Source organism: Oratosquilla oratoria, chromosome 11 (assembly GCF_046742065.1).
Source record: "Oratosquilla oratoria isolate Oo_2021 chromosome 11, ASM4674206v1, whole genome shotgun sequence".
In the NCBI taxonomy this organism is placed as follows: Eukaryota; Metazoa; Arthropoda; class Malacostraca; order Stomatopoda; family Squillidae; genus Oratosquilla; species Oratosquilla oratoria.
Window position 1 is genome coordinate 18,089,219 of NC_134787.1, and position 15,864 is coordinate 18,105,082.

Consider the following 15,864-nt stretch of genomic DNA (forward strand, 5'->3'; position numbering starts at 1 on the left):
ATATATATATATATATATTTCATTCTCTCAAGGATGAATGAGAACGAGTTCAATCAGTCGGAAGGTTTTCTCTGGAAAGTCTTCGGAACAAAGGAATAGATTTCCATGAAATCTTGATCCCCGAGATCTCAGTATCCATTTCCAGATCTTTGACATGAAAACACAAACACGTTAAGCACACAGTCTGTGCGTGTATGTGTATATATATATAAATGTGTGTGTGTGTGTGTGTGTGTGTGTGTGTGTGTGTGTGTGTGTGTGTGTGTGTGTGTGTGTGTGTGTGTGTGTGTGTATGATTCACCACTATGGTTCACCATGGTCTTTGGATCACATGTTGGACTCGTGATCGGCAGCTATTTTCCTCCCGGAAGAGTGCTCAGAGCTCGTATATGACCGATCTGTGTGTAATGCCGTGACCTTACACGCACACACACACACCCAACTCCCCGCCCACGAGAGTTGGAGTAACAACCAGCAGCGCAGCGGTACTGAAATTATTTCAGCCCTGGGCGGGAGTCGAACCCGGACCGCCGTAGTGGCAAGCGAGAACTCTAAACACAGCGTTACGAGCCGTGTGCGTGTGTGTGTGTGTGTGTGTGTGTGTGTGTGTGTGTGTGTGTGTGCGTGTGTGTGTGTGTGTGTGTGTGTGTGTGTGTGTGTGTGTGTGTGTGTGTGTGTGTGTGTGTGTGTGTGTTCTTTAAATCTCTACCAACTCTCTGACTTCACTTCTTCAGCCCGATACGGTTTCCATGGAAGAAATTTTTACAAGATAATTTTTTTTCCTATTTATTCACCTAATTTATCTATTTTTCATCAGGCAAATATGACTTCTTTTAATTTACAAATATATATTCTATTCACTAAATATTCTATTGAAATAAAAATCCTCGTTAATTACATATTCTGACTTTGGCAAACAGAGAACAAAGAACAGTCATCTGAACAAAGAACAGAGTTATTTGTCGTCCCCCCACCCCTGACCCTACTCCCTTCATCTTGCATTCCAGGCTCAACTGGAAAAGAACAATTTTATTGCAAGAGTTTTAGAGACATATGATATATATTTGCATACAAGAGAGAGAGAGACAAAGAGAGAGAGAGAAACAGAGACAAACAGTGTGTGTGTGTGTGTGTGTGTGTGTGTGTGTGTGTGTGTGTGTGTGTGTGTGTGTGTGTGTGTGTTAAGAGAAAGGGAGAGGATAATGCACAAAATCGAAATTTTACAAAAGAATAAAAAAAAAAAAGGTTTATCATTGCAATTCACTCAAGTGAGGAAACATTCTTCTTTTCCTGTTCCATTGTTCATATATTTTCATCCATTTCTTCATCTATTCATCCATTTACTCATCTCCGTTTTCTATGCATACGCCATTCTACAATTGTGGCGTAATCGGAAGCATGCTGGTCTCGCATTCGCTTAGGTGTGGGTTCGAATCCCGCATTCCTCTCTGATTCCCAGTGCATAATAGGACAAAGGTGACGCTTCGGCCGAAGCTAATCAGCGCCTCCTGGCGTAAGTTATTTGAATACGCGTTTATTCATTATCCATGGCTTAATTAATTTCTATATGTTTATCCATTTCCTTGTTCATAAAATAATATTTATTCATATTATTTGGCGAAAAATTTCATCTCATAAATGGGAAATTTTTCGAATGCCGGCAGACGATTTTAATCATAGGAAAAAACCTTCAGGGGACCAAGTACCTGTCTACATGGTTGCACCCTTAATGAGGATGAGAAAGTGTGGAAGATTCGTCCTCAGGAAATTGGTGGCTTCTCCCTATAGTAGATTCCATTTAATGACAAATGACAATTCTATATCCTATCCTAACTTGACCTAACCTAACCTAACTTGACCTAACCTTATTCTTTCCCGAGGGGATTCTCCAGGTGGTAGAAGATTTAAAAAAAAAAAAAAAAAAAAAAAAAAAAAAAAAAAAAAAAAAAAAAAAAAAAAACCACCGATTTCTGAAAAATGATGGCCACCATCTAGCTTCAAGAAGTAAATAGTGTATTGAACCAACCACATAAATCATCGTATTTACCTCAAAATCAGTTCAGGCGAGGTCAAATAAATCAAAGAAAACAGGTCACAATCACATCCCATTTTCTTTAATAATCTCTTTCGAGCTTTCACTGATAAAAAAAAAGAGAAAAAAACGAACGAATGTGGCAAAACTCGACTTCTTAAATCACGCGAACGACATTATGCCCAATGGCCAAAAATGCGAATATTTATGGAATTTTACACGATACACAGAGAAACATTTTCCTTTTTGGCATTTCGATGTCCGCACGCTCGGGTTGCCATTGTCCGCCCAGGACTTTTGGCCTCATAATTCTCGACTTCGTGGGCCTACCGAGCACGTGAGCAGAACGAGGGGAGGGGGAGGGGGAGGGGGAGGGGGAGAGGGAGGGGGGAGAGGAGTGGGGAGGGGGAGGGGGAGAGGGAGGGGAGGGGGGAGGGGGAGAGGGAGGGGAGGGGGAGAGGGGAAAGGGAGAGGGAGGAGTTGGGGGAAGGAAAAAGAGCTCTCCTAGTTTATGTGAATATCTTGTCCCCAAAGTTAAGTGCAACTGGTCTTTGTTTTTCAGAGAGAGAGAAACAGTGTGTGTGTGTGAGAGAGAGAGAGAGAGAGAGAGAGAGAGAGAGAGAGAGAGAGGAAGAGTTAGAAGGAGAGAGAGAGGGGGAGAGGGAGGAGGAGGGAGACGGACAGTTAAAAAGAGCAAGGAAGAGAGGGAGAGAGAGAAAAAGAGAGAGATAAGTGGGAGAGGCAGAGAAAGAGGAGAGGAGAGAGAAAGAGAGAGAGAGAAGAGTACAGAGGGGAGAGAGAGAGAATGGGAGAGTATGTGTAGGTGAGAGGGGAGAGAGGGGGAGACGGGAGAGGGGGAGAAGGGGGAGGGTGTCAGAATAATAACGACAGCAACTGTCACCACGGGAATGATGAACACGACGGGCGGGGGGATGGGCGTGCGTGCGGGGGTGGGGGTGGGCGTGCGGGCGTGTGACAGGACTGAATGATCTGTTGGATGTGGTGTCAACCATGACAGCCAGCGGGATTATGGTGTTTGTTCCGGTGATACTCTGGGTGTAGCGTTGGTGCAAGGACCGGAGACAATAAATGGTGATAAATATTGTTAATAATCCATAATGATAATAGCAAATATAGTGATAAATAATGAATGTAACGAATGAGAATAATAATGATAGATAATTATGGTGGTAATAACTGTGATAATAACAACACTGAAAACGACAAACAATACTGATGATGTTGATAATTTAATAATAATGATGATAATGATAATAAGAATGATGATGATGATGATGATGATGATAATGAAAATAATAAAGATAAACAAATAATAGTAATATTAATGATAATAACAATAATAATAATAATAATAATAATAATAATAATAATAATTAGTAATAATGACAATAATAATAGTAATAATCATAATTATATTGATAAATGCATACCATTTGGAACTATCCTTATTGTTCTGGCAGTCGTCAGGTGATTTTATTAGTCTCCTTGGCGACGTAGGCTATAGCCTAAAGGCCCTATACCAAGCCCCTTCCCTACCGATCGGTCCTGTTCCTCCCTCCAGTCTATTTCAAGGTCATTGGCGAAGCGAAATGTGTAATTAAGGCAAATTAAATCTTTAAAGTCTCATAATTCGTAATAGAATATTCATTCCGAGTATTTGCCAAGGGACAACATTATATTTGCATTATCTCTCCATTTTCCTAAGGGATATCTTAATACACACACACACGCATACACACACACATACACGCACACGCACATACAATCACACGGACGTACACGCACAAATACACACGCACAACGTACACACAAATACACACACGCAATCATACGCATGTACACACACACACACATTCACATTCACACATGTAAACACAATCACACGGACGTATACGACTCAATAGCGCAGTGGTAACGTTCGCGGCAGCCTACGGTGGTTCGGGTTCGATTCCGCCCAGGGCTGAAATATTTTCAGTACCGCTGCGCTGTGAGTTGTTACTCCAACTCTCGTGGGCTGGGAGCTGGGTGTGTGTGTGCGTGCAAGGTCACAGCAATAACCATAGACCGGCCATGTACGAGCTCTAAGCTCTCTTCCGAGAAGGAAATAGCTGATTATCACGAGTCCAACACGTGATCCAAAAACCATGGTGAAAAGAACATGGTGAATCCCACACACATACTCCAACTCTCGTGGGAGCGGGGTTGGGGTGTGTGTGTGTGTGTGTGTGTAAGGTCACAGTATTACCCATAGATCGGTCATACGAGCTCTGAGCTCTTATCCACATACGTACACACGAATGCACACACAATCACAAGGATGTACACTCACGCACACCTACATACACACACGACTCGATGACGCGGTTGGTAGAGTTCCTCGCTGTCACTACGGAGGTCCGGGTTCGAATCCCGCCCAGGGCTGAAATAATTTCAGTATCGTTGCGCTGCGAGTCGTTACTCCAACTCTCGTGGGCTGGGAGTTGGGTGTGTGTGTGCGTGTAGGGTCAAAGCATTACCCAGAGATCGGTCATTTATGAGTTCTGAGCTCTCTTTCGGGAGGGTCATAGTTGTCGAGCACGAGTCCAACACGTGATCCAAGACCAAGACCATGGGGAATCACACGCGCGCGCACACAAACACACACACAAGCACACACACGCACACGTACACACAAACACACACACACACATGTATACGCACACAGAAAAATACTAGACTATTAGTGAGGGTCTTATGCGCGTGGTCCCACTTTTAGTGGCTCTTGGCAACCACTTTTTAGTGGCGAGTGACGCAATACACGTGTATTATGGGCGCGCGGTTACGATACCGTTTCCGATTTCTCATTCGCATATTTATCACAATCTTATTCACTCTAGTAAAAATAGATAAATTAATAAATTTAGATAAAACAAGATAAAGTAAAATAAAACAATAAAATTAAATAGATTTACAAGAATAGAAATAAAATGAATAAGTAGACAAAGATTGATCAATTAATAAAAATAATAAACAAAATAAAGTATGGAGGTAGATTTGATTTCTTAATTTCTGTGCCCTCTCCCCCCCTGGCACGCTCTTGGACAAGGCTCCCTTCACACGCATCGACTTTTCGCCGTGCACCGTCCACGACACGACGTCGTGTTTTCAAATAAACACGAGCGTCTATGAACGCTTTCGCACGTGTTCGTGATCGCGTGAAAACGTCCATAGACAGCCATGACTATCAGAGCACGACGTCATGTCATGGACGGCGCACGGCGAAAAGTCGATACGTGTGAAGGGAGCCTAACGAAAGACTTATCAATTTCCGTGGCTCCCCTCTCGGTGGCAATGTAATTAATTCATCACCATGGCAACCGCGTCAGTAACGAAGTAATTAATGTGGATCATACGTCACCTGCCTACGCTACAATGGGTGTGAAGTCCATATATCAACGCCCTACATATTGGGGGTTGGGGCGAAATCATATCAAAGCTTCTGGTAAACAAAACAAATATTTATTATGTCAGTCACAACTAGATGGTTTCCAAATGAAAAATGGATCCACATTTCATTTTTATTTTATTTTATTTTAATTTTATTTTATTCTTATTTTTTATTTGTTTATCTTTATTTTTCATTTTTCATTTTTATTTATTTATCTATTTATTTTTTATTTTTGCTAAAATTTCTATTTGTGTACAGGTGATAAAAAATGAACCTGATACATCAGCGCACAGTATCGAAATGTTTACTGGCGATGTATGGCAACTTTCATGTTTGCGTGTTGCATTCGATCAATCGGTCAGATGTTATTACTACGAAGTAAAGATATACTACAAGAATAATTGTCCCGCCTCCTTTATCTGCTTCCAGAGGTTAAGAATCTCGCCATGTTCATATAACGCCTTACTGTATCAAAACTAAATTTTCCCAGGTCTACCATCTTTCCCCAAATACAACTATACAGTTTTTAATCTAAACAAAGATATTCATTTTTTTAATCAATTTAGAATTATGTGGCTTCAGCCAGTACAAAATAGTTATGTTATAACACCAAAAAGGGGATGAAATGACAAATGGGACTCTACGCTCGCCTGTTCACGATCTATCTTCATACATAACAGACAGACACACACGCGCACACACACACACACACAAACACACAACGTACACACACGCACACACACACATACATACACACACACACACACACACACACACACACACACACACACACACATACTCGGTGGCGCGGTTGGTAGAGTACCCGACTGTCACTACGGCGGTCCAGGTTTGAATCCTGTCCAGGGCTGAAATAATTTCAGTGTCGCTGCGCTTCGAGTCGTTACTCCAACTCTCCTGGGCGGGGAGTTGGGTGTGTGTGTGCGTGTAAGGTCACAGCATAACCCATAGATCGGTCATACGAGCTCTGAGCTCTCTTTCGGGAGGGAAATAGCTGTCGTTCATGAGTCCAGCACGTGATCCATAGACCAATGTGGACACACACACACACACACACACTCACACAAAAAAGAGTGGTGCTGTTCGTCTGTATGATAAAATCAACATATCTACTTTAAGTTCAATATCATATTTACCAAATATTGTTAAGATGGATTCTTGATATGCCGTGGTCATAGTGTGGATAAAAATGGAAAGGCTCTGAAATAAATTCAGTCACTATAGTCCGTTGTTACCGATGTCCGTTTAATGAGAGTCCATTAAATGGGAATCCGTTAAATGTGAGTCCGTTAAATGGGAGTCCGTTAAAAGGGAGTCCGTTAAAAGGGATTCCGTTAAATATGAGTCCGATAAATGTGAGTCCGTTAAATGGAAGTCAGTTAAATGGGAGTCCGTTAAATGGAAGTCCGTTAGATCGAGGGCCGAATGTACTCGAACGGTCTATATGCTTTGAAATACAATGGAGTGTATTCTAGCTCGCTTCCTCTAGTATATTATACAACTCACTGGGATAAATCAAACGAGTACCTCTCTCATCCTGTAACCATAGCTCGGATGCAACTGAAGCTGGGAGAACCTACAACAACAACAGCATCTACAACAACAGCAACAACGACGACGATGACGACAATAGCAACAGCAACGACGACGATGACAACAACAGCAACAATGACGATGACGACGACAACAACAACAACGACGACGACGATGACAACAACAGCAGCATCTACAACAACAACAGCAATATCAACAACGACGACGATGATGAGGACAACAACAGCATCTACAACTACAACAGCAACAACGACGATGGCAATGGCAACAACAACAACAACAACAACGATGACGACCACAACAGCAGCATGTACAACAACTACAGCAATAACGACAGTAACAACAACAACGACGATGACGACAACAACAGCAACAACAACGACGACGACGACGACGACAACAACAGCATGTACAACAACTACAACGGCAAAAACAACAACAGCGACGACTATGACGACAACAACAGCATGTACAACAACTACAATAGCAACAACAAAAACAACAGTGACGACGATGACAACAACAGCATGTACAACAGCAACTACAGCAACAACAACAGCCTTCCGTACATGATGACCTTTATCCTCTTCTCGTGGCTGTCGCCAATTCATCTTTGTGGTTTCAAGCGGATTATGAATTGCCCGTTTCAATCAGCTCCTTACCTACGGCGTGGCACTTTTACTTTTTCTTTCGTTGCCGCTAAGTTATTTTATTCATCTCCGTGTTCATTAAATTCTAAGCTAAAAATCCCACTGTAAAGGGGCACCGTCCTAGCCTCCCGATATGGGGGAGTTTGTGACGTTAAACCATATCATCATCAATAATAATAATGATAATAATAACAATAATAGTAATAATGATGATGATGATAACAGTGATGATGATGATGATGATGATCATGATGGAAATGATAATAATAATAAAAATAATAATGACAATAATAAAAAAATAATGACAATAATAATAATAACAATAATAATAATAATAATAATAATAATAATAATAATAATAATAATAATAATAATAATAATAATAATAATAATAATATTATTAATAATAATAAAATTATAATAATAATAAAATAAAGATAAATGAGTAATGACATCAGAGTCTACACTTCAACTACGGTTAAGATTACCCCCGTATTCCACAGATCCCAGAGGCAGCTACTCTACTGAAGACACAGAACACATTATACATCCTGACATCCTAACCTCTTCACCGAGGGACCTGTGGGCTCAACTGGTGACCGTGTCCGGCGTCCAGGAGGCTGTGGATCGATCCCTCTGAAGCTGAAGCTGAAGCAGAAGGGCCGTTCTCAGAAGTGTGTCAATGCACAGGGTCTGCAGGATCTCCCCAATGCCGTTTCTGTCTCTTAATTCTTTCATTTCCTTTTCTAATTCCATGGCGGGTCTCGTATCTGGCGGAATTAATGGCAGTCTCCAAGTCAGACCTATAATTATGCGAAGAATGGCTTGCAGTGTAGGAATCATTGTTCTGTCGAGATGTATGCGAAGCTGCAGCGGTATGAATGATATGTTAGCAAGATATGAGAAAGAGCATAATAAGGTTCGCAGTATTTCTCCCCCTTTTAATGAATAAATAGGGATGAGCTGTGTGCAAAACGGAAACGCTAACACACAAGAAAATATTTAGAAAATATTTTGGAATATTCTTTTCTAAATGTATGCATACGTATTATATACACACGTACATACACACACACACACAGACATATATATATATATATATATATATATATATATATATATATATATATATAGTGTGTGTGTATGTGTGTGTGCGCGCGTGTCTTATATACACATATTGGTGAATATTTTTTCTCATTTAATGATTTAACTGTATTCACCTACTTTCCCAATAGTCAATTATATGAATATACTTTTCTACATTTTGTCTGTCCTTATAAGGCATCGTGTGAGAACACTTCCACTAAAATATATTACAGGTGGTCTAGAATATATAACTGCATATTATACATAAACATTCTATTATTTCATTCAGTTGTTCGTGTGTGGGATTGGAGAGGGAAAAGGAAATGCATCGATTGAGAGATGAGGGTATTATATTACAAATCGACAACTCTGGGCTCAATTACCCCCTCCCCCTAACTACCCCCCACCCTCCCCAACTTACCCCATCCCACACCCTCCCCCACCTTCCCCCTCTCCTCTCCTCCAGCTTCCCTTCACCCCCTCCCCCACCCCCATCTTCCCCTCCCCCTTCCCCATCTTCCCCCTCTCCCCTCCCCACCTTCCCCCTCCCCCTTCTCAACCTTCCCCTTCCCCCTCCTCCTTCCCACCCTCTCCCCAACCCCATCTTCCCACCTCCCTCTCCCCACCTTTCCCTCCTCCTCCCTACCCATCTCCCTTTCCCACCTTCCCCTCCATCCCCCTCCCCCACCTTCCCACACTCCTCCTACCCCCCTCTGTTGTCGAGACTGCCAGGGCCAATCGGAAGACACAAGACACCGATCTTTATGTGTTTCCTTAAAGACGAGGGACCATAAATCAAAATAAAAAGGGGAAGATGCACCAGGTAGCATGTGTCCTTTATAAAGACGAACGGCAGACAGGAGCCAAATGTCCTGATCCTATGGCACCCATACTTCAACCCCCCTTCCACCGGGGGTAGGGGGAGGGAATGGTGGGGGGGACTACTTCATCATGATGCAAAGACAAATGTGGAGAGAGCTTAACTGCTCAATAAATTACAAGACTCTCGCGGCGGTGCCGGCACCAAGCCGTCTACCGATCCTTAATATCTAATTCTTTTTTTTTTGGGGGGGGGGGCAGGGGAAAAGGGAGGGAGGGGGTAGGTGCGTGCGGCGGGGGTTTTGCTCGGCCATTTTCCTTATAAGGTAGGTAAGTGCGTTTGAACATAATATGTTCTGTTCTCACAACAATAGCGGAGGGTCAAGTTGTTTTGTACCAAAAAGAATATGTGTGTGTGTGTGTGTGTGTGTGTGTGTGTGTGTGTGTGTGTGTGTGTGTGTGTGTGTGTGTGTGTGTGTGTGAGTGTGTGTGTGAGTGTATGTGTGTGTGTTCACCTTGGTCTTTGGATCACGTGCTGGACCCGTGAACGACAGTTATTTCCCTCCAGGAAGAGAGCTCAGAGCTCGTATGACCGATCTATGGGTAATACTGTGACTTTACACGCACACACACACCCAACACCCAGCCAACGAGAGTTGGAGTAACGACTCGAAGCGCAGCGATACTGAAATTATTTCAGCCCTGGGCAGGATTCGAACCCGGACCGCCGTAGTGACAGTCAGGGACTCTACCAACCGCGCCACCGAGTGTGTGTGTGTGTGTGTGTGTGTGTGTGTGTGTGTGTGTGTGTGTGTGTGTGTGTGTGTGCGCGCGCGCGCGCGCGTAGAGCCCTTACATGCAAAGTTCTCAGTGATGCCCCCCTCCTCCCCATCACCACTTCCCATCTCCACCACCCCTTACATCCTGTTTTAGCTATTGCCTTGCGACATAATTATCAAACAGATTTTTAAAATGTTATTTAATGTACCTTTTGCAGAAAGGATCAGGGGAAAATATTTCATATTCTGTTGATTCTAATGCAAAATTCGTATATTGCGGTAAAATATTCAGGGATCCTTTGACATCTTTTTTTATTATAATTACTTTGTCAGCCTTGTGTATTGTATGTCCAGACTAAAATTTCCGCACTCATAAATGTGCAACACCAAGACATATTCCCCCCCTGCCCCCACACCATGTGAGGGGCCCTGTGTGTGTGTGTGCGTGTGTGTGTGTGTGTGTGTGTGTGTGTGTGTGTGTGTGTGTGTGTGTGTGTGTGTGTGTGATTCACCATGGTCTTGGATCATGTGTTGGACTCGTGATCGACAGCTTCTACCCTCCCTGAAGAGAGCTCAGAGCTCATATATGACCGATATGGGTAATGCTGTGACCTCACGCGCACACACACACCCAACTCCCTGCCCACGAAAGTTGTAGTAACGACTCGCAGCGCAGCGATACTAAAATTATTTCAGCCCTGGGCGGGATTCGAACTCGGACCACCGTAGTGGCGGCCGCGATCACTAACACTGCACCATTGTGTGTGTGTTTGTGTGTGTGTGTGTGTGTGTGTGTGTGTGTGTGTGTGTGTGTGTGTGTGTGTGCGCGCGCGTGCGTGTGTGTACGTGTACGTTCATGTAGAAGGCAAAAATAAAAAAATAAAAAGTCGAGAAAGCATAAAATAAAAATAAAAAAGAAAACGAATAAATAACGCTGTTAGGGAAGTAAAAAAGACATAAAAAACATTTGTGCACTTCGGCGCAAGAGTGCCAAGACATTATCGCCATTATTGCGATTTTCATCAAATATCGCGAATTTGAAAATGTGAGGACGACTTCGACTAGAGTACTCTAAGCTTCCCTAAATCTACAATTGAACAATGTGTCTAATATTCGTATTCTAGGTTTAACTTCTCTTAGTTTGCCATTCAGCTTCTCAACGTATGACGCAAAGGTAATAATCATGACATTTGCAGATTCGAAAGTTGAAAAATTTTAAACGAAGTCGTTTTTACTCAAACGGACTCACTCGAGTCGTGACTGTGTGATCTGGGCTGTAGACATTCAAACCTGTCGAAAGTTCTTTGGAGTGGGAAGGGTATTTGCATGGGACCTTGCTCGGAGAGACTGTGCGGACTGGCGCCGCCGTATGACTGAAGCAACGCGTCTCCTGGCGTATGCCTCCGATAGATGACGATGGGGAAGGGGAGTGGGGCCGGATTGTTATAGTGTACGTGTATAGCACCGCACATTTGTGATTATTGTGCGTATGTATTCATAGACCGGGAGATAGATATTTTCTCCCTTATATATTTGTCACGTGTTATATAATTATGCTGTACTTTTTTTTACTGTAATATCTGGTTGCGATTCGTGTATGTTTATCCCGCGCTGAGCTTGGTGGCGTGGCTTGGCGTCAGAGGTAGTCTTGGTTCTGTCTTTAAGCGACTGCACGCTTGTATATGTAGTGCTTTACAGTTATTAATTTATTCATATTCAGTGTTTCGGTGGCCACCCCTATACAGGATTTACAGACTGTTTTGCCCAGTGTCCTGTTCCTTATTTGGTAAATAATGTCGTTTGTTGGCGCCAAAGAGAATGCATATCGTCTATGGTGTTCGTCGCCCAAAGTGTTAGGCTGAGATCCACCAAAGGAGTGGAAGCTTCCGAAAGTGTTCAAGGTCACAAGGTGGAAAGGTGGAGAGATGAATAGGAGGGTAGGAAGGTGGGAAGGAGGGAAGGGGGGAAGGAGGGATAGGGGGAAGGTAGGGTGAGGGAAGGCGTGAAGGTGGGGAAAGGCGGGAAGGTGAGGGAAGGCGGGAAGGTGAGGAAAGGAGGGGGAATGTGGGAAGAAGGAGGAAGGCGGGAAGAGGGGGTGAGGCGGGAAGGAGAGGTAAGTCGGGAAGGACGGGGAGGGCGGAAAGGTGGGGGAAGGTGAGGAAAGGCGGGAAGGAGAGGGAAGACGGGAATGAGGGGGAAGGTGGGAAAGAGAGGTAAGTCGGGAAGGAGGGGGAAGGTGAGGGAAGGCGGGAAAGTGAGTGAAGGCGGGAAGGAGAGGGAAGTCGGGAAGGTGGGGAAGGCGGGAAGGTGGAGAGTATGTTTCGGTACTAGAGTGTCTCAGAGTCTGTACAAAAGATACAAAAACGAACGAAACATAAACAAATAAAACGAAACAAAATGAAACAAAACAGAGGATATGGTTATATCCAAATCATACGGTTCGCTTGCTAGCAACGTGGACTAATAGGTTTTAGGCCAATTTCGAAATCTGTGTAGGGGACACGCTCCAAAACGATGTCTGATATAACGACAAAATCAGAGAATTGTCATGTTGTCACCATGTATTTATATCCCTCACTGTCTGTCCACGTCTCTCAGTGTGCCTGTCTGTCTGTGTCTGTTTGTATGTCTGTGTATGTCTGACTATTTGTATCTACCTGCCTATATGTCTACCTGCATCTCTGCATGCTTCCCTGCCTGTATATATGCCTGCTTGCCTGCCTATATGTCTGACTGACTCCCTATCTGTCTGCCTACATGTCTGAATGACTACCTGCCTGTATGTCTGCCTACCTGCCTGCCTACATGCATGTCTGCCTGCCTGCCTACATGTCTGCCTGACTGCTTGCATGTCTGCCTGTCTGCCACCTGCCTGTATGTCTGCCTACCTGCCTGACTGCTTGCATGTCTGCCTGTCTGCCTACATGTCTGACTGACTGCCCTCCTTATGTCTGCCTGTCTGACTGCACATCTGCTTGACTGCATGTCTGCCTGCCTGCTTGGTTTCTTACCTACCTTCTACGTTCGTGTGCCTCTCTACATTTCAACTAAATGTCTAACATTACATATTATACAGAATTTGTTGAGACAACCCCCCCCCACACACACACACCCTTCCCTCCCTTCCCCCCACAGTGCATAAAATCTTAGCAGGAAACGAAGACCAACCCATTAGAAAATCATAAGTATTTCTTGGGACCATCATCCATCAAGAAACAACGTTCATTAAAGGACTGAACTGAGCAATGCATCATTCCCTCTCTGACTCTCTCTTCCCTCTTTTCCTCCACCACACACTAACCCTCATTCACAATCCCTTCCTCCCCTTCCTCCCTCCCTCACTTACTTCTTCCCCCATTTCCTCTCTTCTTCCTCGATTTCCTCCCTTCTTCCCTCTTTTCTCTCTCTCTCTCTCTCTCTCTCACTCTTACACACCCATACATAAACACGCAAACACACACACACACACACACACACACACACACACACACACACACACACACACACACACACAATATGCTCACACACTTACGCTCTCTCTGGCTCTTGCTGTCACTATAAATCACTCCGCTCTCACGTTCACTCTCACTGCGCACTCTCACTATCACTCTTTCCAGCAGTCACATTACCTTCCATCCATCACCGACTCTTCCATCCACTCACCCCAACCCCCCCTATCCCCCATCTACCGTAATTTGTTAGAGGGAGGAATTCTACCCCCCCTCCTTCAGCTCTATACAGCTTAAGGGGCTTCCACATAGAAAACATGTCTTTGAACAAATGCTGGCCCAATTAGGAAGGAATGAACAAATTGTGAATAAATGAAAAATTATGGAAGATTAGATGAATAACACAGAACAGATTGGGGATATGCAACAGGATGATGAGAGACCAATCACGGGAGGCACGCTGGCGAGTTGACTGGTTGATTGGTTGATGAATTGACCCCTGGAGCGTAACGATGCGAGTGGGAGGAATTGATGGCCATGGCGAGGTCGGTTCTCATCCAAAAGTGATCCAAAAGTGAATGCCACTTACCCTAATTGTATATACAAAGGAAATTAAGCCACTCAGCCATAGATATGCACCTCTTGGTGGAAACTTCTTCTCTTTGTAGTTTAATAAGACCGAGATATTCATATACACTAGTGGGATACTAAGGCTGTATTGTCTTCCTTAGGGATAGACCGGTCCAGGAATGAACCATTCAGAAGGGGCTCAAAATCATTTTTGTATCGAAATCAACTGTAACTTAACTACTGCACATGCTCTGATTTGGTCATCACCTTCACAAGGGTGAAAGAGGCAATTCTTGTATACAAACATAAAACACACACACACACACACATACTCACAAACACATACATACAAACACATAAATACATACTCACAAACACATGCTCACAAACACACACACACACATATTTATATACATATATACACACAAACATATACACGCAAACAGCCACACACCCACAAACACCCAGACAAGAACACACACACACAAACGCATACACAAGCACACACAAATTCATACAAAAAACCCACACCTACTTGAACGAAACCTTCCCTTTTGTATTTGGCTTCGCTTCAGTATAAAGTATCCAATACGGAAACCTGAAGAAACGGATGGTGTCAAGTAGGAACACCTTCTGGAAGGCCCCAGACTTCGTGGGAGACACTTGGCACCCGAGCAAAGACACTTCACGGCTGAAGAACCGTTCTGTCACCATCGACAAAGTTAGCGAAGTTTTACAGACTCTTCCCGAAGTCTCCCGAAGTCTTACAAGACAAGATTTTAGCTCCGGCTGGTGGCTTCCTAACTTTTATTCCTGTTGTCGTCAGACGATTTCAATCATCTCCGAGGCATCTTCGCAAAGTCAATGGGGTGAGAGAGAAGAATGAGAAATTGGATGTAGTCGTTCTCAAAGACGTACAAGAATAAATATATAATACTAAGACCATGCCGAACCCAATGATGTATATGTATGCATGTGTGTGTGTGTGTGTGTGTGTGTGTGTGTGTGTGTGTGTGTGTGTGTGTGTGTGTGTGTGTGTGTGTGTGTGAAAAAGAGAGAGGGAGGGAGAGAAGAGAACGAGAGAGAGGGAGAAAAGAGAGAGAGAGAAAGTGGGGGAGGGAGAGAGGGAGAGGGAGAGGGAGAGGAAGAGGGAGAGAGCGAGAAAGTGAGAGAGAGAGAGAGAGAGAGAGAGAGAGAGAGAGAGAGAGAGAAAGAAAGTGGGGAACGAGAGAGAGAGACGGAGAGGTAGGGGTAGAGGGAGAAAGAGATATAAAGAGAAATCGAGGCTGGCAATGATGAGTGAGACTATGGTGAGGGAACAGAAAAAAAAACGGAAATGACGTATATTGTCGTCAGAGAGAAAATCAATGTCTGAGGCAAGAGAGAGACATGCGAAGAGTGGCGTCACAGGGGAGAGAAACAAAGAAAAGAGGAAGAAGGAGGAGGGAGGGAGGAGTGA

The 15,864-nt window shown here is 43.7% G+C and overlaps 1 pseudogene; it reads left to right on the forward strand.

Moving 5' to 3' along the window:
• Window positions 1–15,015: 15,015 nt before the first annotated feature.
• The window catches only part of LOC143029979 (uncharacterized), an 18,609-nt pseudogene continuing 17,760 nt past the window's right edge, over window positions 15,016–15,864 (forward strand).